The following is a 10,772-nucleotide window of genomic DNA, read 5'->3' as shown; positions in this document are numbered from 1 at the left end:
CTGACTGGTGTGCCCTTTGGAACCTGGTGTCTTCCCTCAAAGGGAGGTCCAGTGGCTCAGGGACAGATGAAGGCAGAGGGTGGTCACTAACAACCTCCAGGAGCACAAGTCAGGAAAGGTAGACTTTGGGAGTTGTGGTTGTATTTTCTGCCCCACAGGGCTGGATACTGCTCTGCTTTGCTGTCCATACAGGAGAAGCTGTCTGGTATGTTCATGCCAACAATGCTGGAAGGGAGTCTGCTTGTCACAGACTAGGTGGTGACAGGAAGCTGGGTACTACGGTCCCCTTTGGCCTGGGCATGGCTTCACAGTTTTTCAGGATCTTCCAGACCCCCTTCCTTCTTGTGTCCTTGTGACAAGGTATTTAGCAGAATTCACAGATTTGCTGGAATCTGACAGGCTGCACCATGAGTACTTCTGCTATGGCCTCAAGCTTGTAACCTCTGGGCTCTCAACTATGCGCCTTAGCATCCCTGCTACCCCAGCCGCGTTCCAGTCCCCTGGAAGGCTACTGTGTCTGAGGGATGCTGTGCTCATGTTCCTGGCCTACTGTCTCTGTCAGCACCACCTGCTGCTCCTGTGCATTGCCCCATAGGATGGCAGGGGCCTCCTCTTCCTGGTCACTCCTACAGGCCATTTTATCATGGTCTCCCCTGCCTTCAGTGTCCTCTTTCCCAAGCTGGGGTACATCCTGAAGCAGATCCCCTTCACTGTCTCCCCTGTGGACCACAGCTGTTACCTCAATGACTCCTCCACCTTCCTCCGTGCTGGTGTCATCGTAAAAGAGGTGGGAGAAGTCCTCCACCTTAATCCGCTCTTGGTGCTGGGTGTCCCAACTAGCAATGGAGGACTCCATGGACTCAGCCCTGGACCTGCAGAGAGAGCAAAGTGTGGGTCAGATAAAGCACTGTGTACAGGGGACATCACCCCACCATTATGCAAGGCTTGATATTGGGAGGGGTGCAAGGAGAAATGGTTAGAGCCATGGGAGCAGGAGTCAGAATCCCTGGAGTGTATTCCCAGCTGTGGGTGGAAGGATTAGTGGACACTATTCCTTATGCTTCTCTGCCCATAAAAGGAAATATTCAGATGCTGAAATCAAGATAACCAAAAGAACCCGCTGTACCTGTTTTTGATAAATGCCTATATTCTGGAAATCTCATTGAACTCTGAATTTGGGTCATAAACATCCTCCAGAGTGATGGAACCCCAGCTCAGGACAGAGGATAGATTAGATGAGATGAAAGGTTAGTCTACAGACTAAAGGAAGGCAGAGGAATCATAGAATCATAGAAAATGAGATGTGAAACTAGAGATGGAATCAGATATGTGATATGCTAGGACAAACAGTTGGAGCAAGTTAGATGTAACACTGGCCAGGTGTTGTGTAAAAGGCAAGTGGAGATGAGAAAGATGGCAGGGATTGGGATGGAAAGAGTGCACAGTGAGACATATTCCTAGGAGAAATGGATCCATTTTCTTGAAAGCAGAAGGATTGGACCTATGTTTGAGCAGGCTAATTAGACCGCACGCTAGTTCCTCCCACCCCTTGCTCCCCTAACCGTAGGCTGGTGAGTGAGGGTCCCCATGTCTTTCTCTTCTCCCCTCCCTTCCCTGTCAATCTATGCCTGACTGACTTTACCAGCTTTTCTTTTGCCGGAAGCAGCAGGTCAGGTTGCCCCAGAATGCCCTCCAGCATCCTTGCTTTTGTCTGTGCCTTGGCATTTTCCTGCTCTCTACAATTACTGACCATGAAGAGAGAGCTGCAGAGTGAACTGGGCTGGGTCCAACCCAAACCAGACTAGCAGCTGGAGACAGCATTATCACCTGGTTACCTTGTGCTGGGACTTTGTGACAGTCATCCAAGCCAGCTGACATCAGTGCATGGTCATTATGACTTCAGAGTCCTTGACAGCCAATTACTGGAGGGATCTCTCTGCGTGCACTATGGGTAAATTGACTCACTGGGAGTAAACACAGGTCTAGAGTTTGGGTGGGGTTTCAGTGGCATGAGAAACACAAGGCAACTTCTGTATTGGGGTTGGGGTCCCTGCACTACCAGTCCTTGCTGGCCAGAAGCAGTGAGGGGGAGTTCTTGTTAGAAGAACATATGCTGACTATCCTGAAGCCTATTTCTGTAGCCTTGAACAAAGTGCATAGAAATCGCTATTTTATTGCTGATGCTGTTAAAATTTGGAAGGAACTGAGTGAGAACTTAAAAAGAGAAATATGCAATGACAGAATTAAATCACAGGCATTAAAAAAACAAATGGATCAAGCACTATTTCCAGCTCATTTTCTTGCCAGTATTTTCAATATCTGGTACCAGGGTCAATCCTTAACTGCGGAAGAAGAGGAGTTGGCTATGACATGGGCATCCGGGAATCATCCCTCCATAATACCAACTACAATATATTTCAGGGCTAAGAGTGAACCATTCAAGAAATATGTTTGCTGATGAAGTTGTAAAGAAAGTCACACCAGTAAACTGGTGGAAGTCACTTAAGCACCTGGATCGATCAGAGACTATTGAAGTGATAATCCATCTTTTAACTACAGTAGCTTCTTCTATAGGTGTAGAAAAAATATTTTCTTCCTTTGGACTAATTCATTCTAAATCGAGAAATTGCTTGGGAACTGAAAAAGCAGGAAAGCTTGTCTTTCCAGTTTATGCATACACAGGAAGGGGAAGGGGAAGACTGAGTTTTCCGCATAACCCAATATTTTAAGTTTCTCATGGTGACCTGGTGGAAATCTTTTATTTAATTTTTGTTAAAAACACATTTCACATCACTAAAATAGTTAAAAATTCAAAAATACACATGCTTGTTTTGTTAAAATAATTATACATGTTTGTTGTTGAAGAAAAATATCCAAAATACTTAAGTTTGTTGTTCTAGTTAAATAAAACAATTTAAAGGTCACAATTCAGTTTCCTGATGCAGCTGCAAGATTAACCTGAAAAATAGCAAAATAAATCATTGCTTTAAAATGTATAGGGTGTACCTTTTAAAAATGAAACCTACATGTGTCTCTGAGTTGTGAATAATATGTATTACGGTTATATCAAATAACACGAATGCACTTTTGGTAGAAAACAATGATTAAATTGAGGCTTCCTGACCAGTGATTTGAATCATGATTTAAATCAATTTGATTTAAATCAAATCCAAAGGTTCAGCTTTAGGGGTTTTACACCACTTCTCAAATTTAGCTTTGGCCATCACCCAGAAACCTGGAAAAATAAATTTTAATTGGGTATTCTAACATGAACAAACTGCCCCACTTGAAAACAAATGTTAAACTAAACAGGGTGTATTACAAGGGGAAAGGGAAGCAAACATATACCTTCTATAACTATTAACCCTTAACTGTTTTTCAGAAGAGATCTCAGTCACAGTCACCAGCAAAACTCCTACCTATTCCACTCATTCGGAAAGGGAGTCTCACCCAGAAGTGCCTCCAGGAGCTCTGCCACCTATGCCAGCCAAAGTAGCAAGTTCTGGGTAAGGAGGCTCACCCCAGGGGCCTTGTTACTCCCTGCTGCCAGGGTCCAAATTATAGGGGAGCTTGGGGGGGGGGGCTGAGCCCCCCCATAAAAGATGAGAACCCCCCTGCGGGACTGTCAAAACCCATTCCCCCCTCCTCCCCCAACAGCCTGGAGACCATGCGCCACCACACACAGCCCTTGGCCCACCCCGCACCTTTCAAAGCAGCCCAGGTGGCGGTAGCTCTTTCCGGCTGCTGCTGCCGTCAGCCCCAGCCCTGCAGTACTGGTGGGGACCCGTGCACACAGCCCCGACCCCAGCCAATTTTTTTGCAGACCTCCCCACAAGAGTCGAAGTTTAATTTGAACCCTGGTTGCTGCTCTGCTCTGGGGACTCTACTCCCTACACCAGCCAAAGTAGCAAGTACTAGGTAGGGAGACCTGCTCTGAAGTTGCTGCCACTCTGATGCTGGGGGGTCCTGCCAGGGTGCGGTGTTATGGACAGCTGCTCTGATGGCTGGGGAGCAGTGCTCTGGTTGCTGCTTCCAGGGGTCTCTACCATTCCCCTGCTCCACCAGGGTCTCCCTTGCACCTTCTTTCTTCTCTTCAGGGTGCCTATGAAACTGCAGGTCTTTCAGACTTGAAGAGCAAGCTCAAAGAATTTCAGCTTTTAGCAATGGTGAGTGTCAAGTTTCTCACTGAATGTCCTATCCTGTAGGGACTAGTACTCACAAGCACTTCTCCGTGAGGAGTTGATAAGCAACAAGGCTATCCAGGGAATGATTTTTCTTTGTATAAAAGTATTGAAAGATAAGTCAGCTTCTTTTAAATGTGTCACCCTCCAACAATTATGTAACTGCAACTTTGTTTTCCATGTACAGTTCAAAGTAAGTATGACGGCCCATTCTTCCAATATTTCTTCTTGTCCACCACTCTTCTAACAGTAAAAGAACAAAAAAAGAACAACTTTGTTTACACTTCTCTTGATTTTTAGGTCTGTTGCTGCACTTTCCATCCACACCAAAAAGCATAGTCTTAATTATTTGTAAAAAATAAAAGCCAGTCTTTCTGTTTCCATTCACTTTTAGCTTTCTCTTCCCCCATCCTATCCAGGGAATAATACCTGACTAGAATCTTCCCTAATCCACACACACACACATTGATTTTGCCCTAAGATTGAGGGCCACCCCACTGCAGACCTCTGCACAGCCTAAAGCAGGGGTGGACAAAATAGTTCCAGCTGGTGGCCGGACTCCATTTTCCAGCTGCAGGGCCAGGGCTGGGATCTTGTGGTGGTAACAGCATGGTCCATAGTTGGGGCAGGGCCACAATCTGCTGCCTGCACGGCCCTGCCTGAGGCATGCAGGCTGCACATCACAGTTCTGTTCCAGCTCTGGACCACGCTGTCACTACTGCAAGATCCTGACCCCAGAGCAGCTCCCCACCCAGCCCTGCTTCCTGCCAGTGCTGCTGGGGCTGGTCTCCATGGAAACCCTGGTCCTCCATTCTCAATGGCCCAGCTGCTGCTGGGGTCTCCACTGACAGGGGCTTCTGGGAAATGGAGTCCACCACAGGCCCAAACCAATCTGCAGGCCAGACTTTGTCGACCCTTAGCCTATAGTGAAGCTTGACCTTTTAATGGCCTTTGTATAACTTGGCATCAACAAAATGTATGTGCCTACAATTTGGAAGGGACAGCTGGTGGCCACAAAATCTGATCCATCTGCCCTTTATAGCTGTGCACTTTAACCTCAAACAGCATAACCCTTGCCCACTAACAGTGAAAACAGATGCAAGCCCCTCAGACTTGTATATTAATGAGGGTATACACATAAGGAATACACAAAGCTGCCCTTACAGAACAGAACCAGAGTCAAACATGTAGAACAAAAGCAGGTTTACAGGACAATTAACAGCTCTCAAAGTGGTGTAATCCCAGGTCAGATTAGAGTAGTTATCAAGTGAAAGAGCAATAAGTATGTGAGCAGAGGAAGAGTTAATTTAGACATTAAAGAAATATAGAGGAACCACTGACTGGAATGAGGATGGAATTAGATGTGTGATGAGATGGATGGAGCAGGTGTAACAATGGCTGGGTGGCTGGTATAATAGGCAGGTGGAAAAGAGCCAGGGCTGGAGGGAAGGGCGGATGGGGTGCAGGATGTGGCCTATGGCTAGGAGAAATGAATCCTTTTGTTTGATGCTGGAGGGCCACTCCTTCTGTAGTAGGCAGGTCCCCCTGTGCCATCCATAATTGCTTGCCAAAAGGAGTAAGAGGAGATTCTTGTTTGGAAGGAGACGTGGAGGTAGGTAGCACATAGGCGTACCCATTTCCTCTGTTTTTCCCTGACCAATAAAGGAGGAGGGAAAAGCTTTTCTGCCTGTGTCTTTGCAGGGAACTCCACGTGGCAGTGATTTCCACAGATTCAAACCAATAATTTCCTTTGTCTGGGTTTGTCCTCCTCTCAAGCATTGCCGCCTAGCCCCTGTGTTCATTGGGAAAGGCCCAGACTGATCCTTACCTGGTCTGACTCTGTAGATGTGGCCTGTGGGGCCCTGCTGGGCTGTCCCCCATGTCCAACACTCAGAGAGCGTCTTCATCAGCCTCAACTCAGCCAGGCATCTCCAGGCTAGGACACTCTCCTCACCTCTGGCCCTTGGGGAGGGAGCTCCATTGCAGCTGTGAAGAGTGGCCTTGAGGACCCAGGTGTAGCAGTGGGACAGCTGCAGCTACCTGTCTACCAGGAGGATGTTCCTGGGTAGATGTTGGTCCTACAACCCTTGGGGAAAGCTCTGGGAAGTTGCCCTGCCCCAGGGCAATACAGTGGAGCACTGCAGGCCCCTCCCTTGAGCCTCTCTTTGCAGCTCACTGGATCCTTCCAGGGTTTTGAAATTCCCCCTGTCCTGGACTCCTCTCTCCCCACACCCCTGGACTCAGACCCCTTCACAATTACCTGCTTCCTATTTCTGGGCAGTGTAATTAATGAGGGAGGACCAGCATTGCACACAGGCTCAAGCATAGAACAGACAGGACACTGGGACTTGCTGCTACTGGGTCTCCCTTGATGCCTGGCCCTACCCTGTGCTGCAGCCCATGGGGAAACCTCTGGGAGGCTTCCCTACTCTTTCCAGCCTGAAGAAAGATGCCCCTTGGCAGCACAGCAGAATCAGACTGGGTCTGTGCAAGAAGCCTCTACTCTTCCCCTGTCCACTAGCTCCTTCAGGCATCTGTCCTGGTTTAGTTTCCATCTGTGTCTTCTCACCTTACTCACTGGCCAGACTCTCCTGTTCTCTGTGCCCTGCTGACAACTTTGCTCTCCCATGAGGTTTCTGTTCCTGGCCCCTGATCTCCGCCCTCCAGCTAACTCTGTGCACATTTCCCACAATTCAAGGCCTGACTACTTTTCCTGCACTTTCCCTCCTGGACATTGCTCTGGAGGCTTCACTGCTACCTAACCTTACATGTGCAGCTTCTTCCCCATGAGATTGGGCAACTTCTCCCAGAAACTCCCTGCCTCATCTCTCCTGTTCACCCCAGTGAGTACCTTGACTAGGCTGTAGCACCCATGCACGTAGCAGGTGACCAACAGGAGCTGGGAAGTCACCTGTCCACAGGAGCTGGAGGAAGCTGAATGGAGAGTGCAGTAGGGGCCTAGGCGGCACCAGTGTCTCTTGTACCTACCTAAAAGGTCTCTTGCTGAGAACTTGAGTAGCAGGGCTCAGTTGACAGAAGCCAAAGGACCCTAGAAAAGCCTGGACTAACAGTGAGCAAGGCCTCAGGGAAGATGCCCGTCTATGCAGCACTTGGGGCATCTATACACATGCTCCAGGGTGGAGATGGGGGCAGTTTAAAGTAGCTCTGAGAGCCTGTTTTATGACACTGCTCCTCCCCCTGGGGGATGCTGACATCTTTTAAAAAGATTGGTCTGCCTCAACTAATGCCTGTTGCTGGTTGGGACTTAGTGTCAAGGTCATAAAGGTTACAAAAAGGGACACTCCATTATGGGGAAGAGGGGACATTTTTGGGATGCTGAAACAAGCAAAAGGCCTCCAAAGCTCTATCAGTCACTGGATAAACATGTAAGTATCTCACCTGAAATTTAGCCAGTAATTTAGGATTAAGTGAACTAAAAGCGTATCAAAAGGGCCAAAAAGCCCATTCTGTTTTGCTCAGGGTGTTGTTTTTCTAATACTCTTCTATCTAGTACTCCTTCCCCATTTCCCCTCTCTCAGATTAATAAAAACGATCTGTTACAGCACACCTAGCTTGAGAGTAGGGACAGGCCTTTATGCTCCTAGTAGAGCTCGGTGGAGTATCACCTGAAAGCCTGGAGCCACCCAGGAGATTATAAGGAGCACCCAGAAATACTAGCAGTGGGCAAAGCACCCCCAAAGTCAGCAGAGTCTGTGTATCCCAAGTGGCACTGCGCCCTAATGGAGACCAAGGTCCGAGTGGTGGCAGTGATTACCCCAGGCTCGTGGGTGTGCTCCAGGAAGGGGGATCGGCCAGATGTGGGCACCTCAGAGGAGACACTCGAAGCGGGGTTTTGGTCGGGCACAGTGAGACGGGGGACTTGGCATAGTAGCACCCCCTACTGGCCTGCCACCATCTCATACACCATGGCAACTACCTTGCCTGAGATGCAGCTCCCCTTTCACACAACGAGAGTCTGAGAAGACCTGGGGGAGGTCCTCCACAGTAGGAAGTGGCAGAGTAGAGACTGCAGCTGTGGCTCAGATGACCCCTTTGGTAGTGTCTCTCACTGAGAGCTTGAGCAACAGGACTCAGCTCACTTCAGTCACAGGACTCCTCAAAGGCCTGGCCCAACAGACAGAAAGGCCACAGGGAGAGACCCTAGCATATGGACCACAGTGTGCTAGAGCTTCTAAAACCATAGGTGAGTGGGAAGGAAGTGGTGAAGGTACCTTTTCTTTTTCTGAGCCTGAGATAAGCCTGAGAGATATATAGTTTCTTCCAGTTGGCACCTTGGGGGAGACAGGAGACCTTGTGTAAAAGTGAGGTGGCAGTAGGCCTCTGGGTCGCAGGTGTGGGGGTGACAGCTCCAGGTACTTTAAGGACAATTGCATAGTGAGGGCCCATGAGGCTGGTATGAGTCCACAGTGCTGCCTCTCCAGGACAATCCTCTTCTGACAGAATTGGGCTGAGGAATGACACAAACCCTGTAAACTGAGCTGGGTCTGAACAACAAACCTTTAAAAACCTGTAAAATTGTCAGTTCTTTGACTTGTGCTGTCATTTGGGTAGGGCCTGTGTGCGGAGTTGGCATCGGCTCTCTGGCTGCTGCATAAGGATAGCTCTGTGACCCACTTAGCACATCAGGGAGCCCGGTGGGAGGGAGGGGGAGGGGGGAGCAGAGGACTGCAGGATGCTGAAAGAATAGCAACCCCCAGTCATTACCCTGGATTGAGGATGCCACTGCAGCTGAATTCCTGCTGTGAATGGGACAAAAGCATTGATTTAAATAAAGCAAGGGGATCCTTGGACTGGAGAGTGTTCCAGTGAAAATAGAACATATGTCACACCAGTCATTGAGGAATTGACCTTTAAGGCAGTGAGCATGGACAACTGTGCTTATGAGTGTGAGACCAGGCTTGGGGAGCCTTGGAGCAGCCTCCCTTTTTCTAAATACATTCAAGTCATGGCAGACAAAGGGAAGGGGAGACTGCACAAAGGCAGCGAAATTGATAAGGGCCAAGGGGGCTCCAGGGACATCATGGCCACCCCTGGGGTGGGGACCCTGTTACAAGCAGACATAACAGTAGCTGGGTGGCTGGGACATTAGGCAGATGGAAGAGAAATGGCTGGAGGTAAGGGTGGATGATGTGCAGAAGACGTATCTGTAGGAGAAATGGATCCTTTTGCTTGGTGCCTGCACTAGGCCCCCTACAATGGCGTGCCAGAAGAAGTGCAAGAAAACAGAGCACAGGGTGCTGGAGGGACCATGTTCCAGACGCTGAAACCATTCCAGAGCAGTAAGGTAAGCAACAAATGTGTGTAAGCAGCAATAAGGAGGCAACACATCTGTGTTCATTTGCTTAAGCTTGAAAGAGACCCCAGGGGAATGTGGTTTCTTCAAAGTGCCTTTGTAGGGCCAGGAAGAGACATGATGTAGAAAAGAGGGGACAACAGGTCTTATGGTGCAGCACCATGGTGAAGGACCTGGAGGACACCACTGTGTCAAAATTCAGACTGTCTACAACACTAAGAATGAAAAGCCTGGAAGTCCCCAGGGGTGATGGAATGGGTGCTCTTGAGTACTTCACCAGTTGCTTTCCCCAACACATCCTGTGGAGTCTGGGATCTTCCCCTATAAGGAAGGCTGGAAGCTCAAAATCTATGGAGAAAACCGCAAAGGAAGGATGCAGCAGATGACTATAAACCCCGAGGTAAACAAATGATGAGGCATGAATCGCACAAAGTTCTTTATTCATCATGGCTTAATGCTGTTGAACAGGGCCCCCCCTTCTTGGATTTCTACCAGCATATTCCCTTCCTAAGTTCTCTTATCCCTCAGCATGGGTCATTGCTCTTCAGCAGAACCCCTTAATTCTGTTCCTTGTGGGCCAGGGCTGCTGTCTCAAGGAAGCCTCAGGGCTACTACTTTGTGTGCAGGCATCTTCATGAAGGAGCCAGGAGAAATCATAGGCCCTGAACTGTTGCAGGCACCATACACCCTTTTCAACAATTGTGAACTCCAGGGATTCTGCTGCAGAGCTGTAAAGATACCAGAGATATCAAATGGGGTTCCACGTATAGGGAGCAGGACACCTTGCCCTTGCACAGAGCTAGGAGCCAAAACACTTGGGCTAGGGACAGAAGTTACACATAAACTACTTTAAGCCATCAGAAACTGGTTTAAACCTGTAACAGAACAGAAGCTCAGTGTACATTAAACCAGTTTCAAAATGTCTGAAACTGGTTTAAGATAAACCTGGTTGAAGGTAGTATCAGCCTTAACTGATTTGGGCTAAACCGGTTTATGAAACTTCTGTCCCAGACCTCTTCCTGATTCAAGTTAAATCACAGTCCCCCAGCATCCCAACATGCTCTGCAACCCTGGGCTGCTCACTGCCCTGCCCCTCTGCTCCCTCGCTGGACCAGTGAGAGCTGGCTGACAGGGGTGTGGTGGGGTGGCAAACCTGGCTGGGGATGCAGCCCAGTCTAGGGTGGGAGTGAGGGGGTACTACCCCCAAGTAAACTCTGTCTGGGGCCAGGGAAGGGGTGTTACTGCTGGCCTCAACTGTGGACTACAAATCCCAGAGA

The 10,772-nt window shown here is 48.8% G+C and overlaps 1 long non-coding RNA gene across 1 annotated transcript in view; it reads right to left on the bottom strand.

Annotated features, from left to right (window-relative positions):
- The window catches only part of LOC109297062, a 7,589-nt gene extending 5,040 nt beyond the window's left edge, over positions 1 to 2,549 (bottom strand). The window contains exons 1-2 of the long non-coding RNA XR_002097182.1: positions 2,150 to 2,549; positions 2,029 to 2,030 (exon numbers count right to left, since the gene is read on the bottom strand). This is a non-coding gene — a long non-coding RNA (uncharacterized LOC109297062). The remainder of the gene's footprint in view (positions 1 to 2,028; positions 2,031 to 2,149) is intronic.
- Positions 2,550 to 10,772: the final 8,223 nt, after the last annotated feature.

This window comes from Gavialis gangeticus, unplaced genomic scaffold (genome assembly GCF_001723915.1).
Source record: "Gavialis gangeticus isolate Ggan-Ray unplaced genomic scaffold, GavGan_comp1, whole genome shotgun sequence".
In the NCBI taxonomy this organism is placed as follows: Eukaryota; Metazoa; Chordata; order Crocodylia; family Gavialidae; genus Gavialis; species Gavialis gangeticus.
This window is presented reverse-complemented; position numbering and strand designations above follow the sequence as displayed.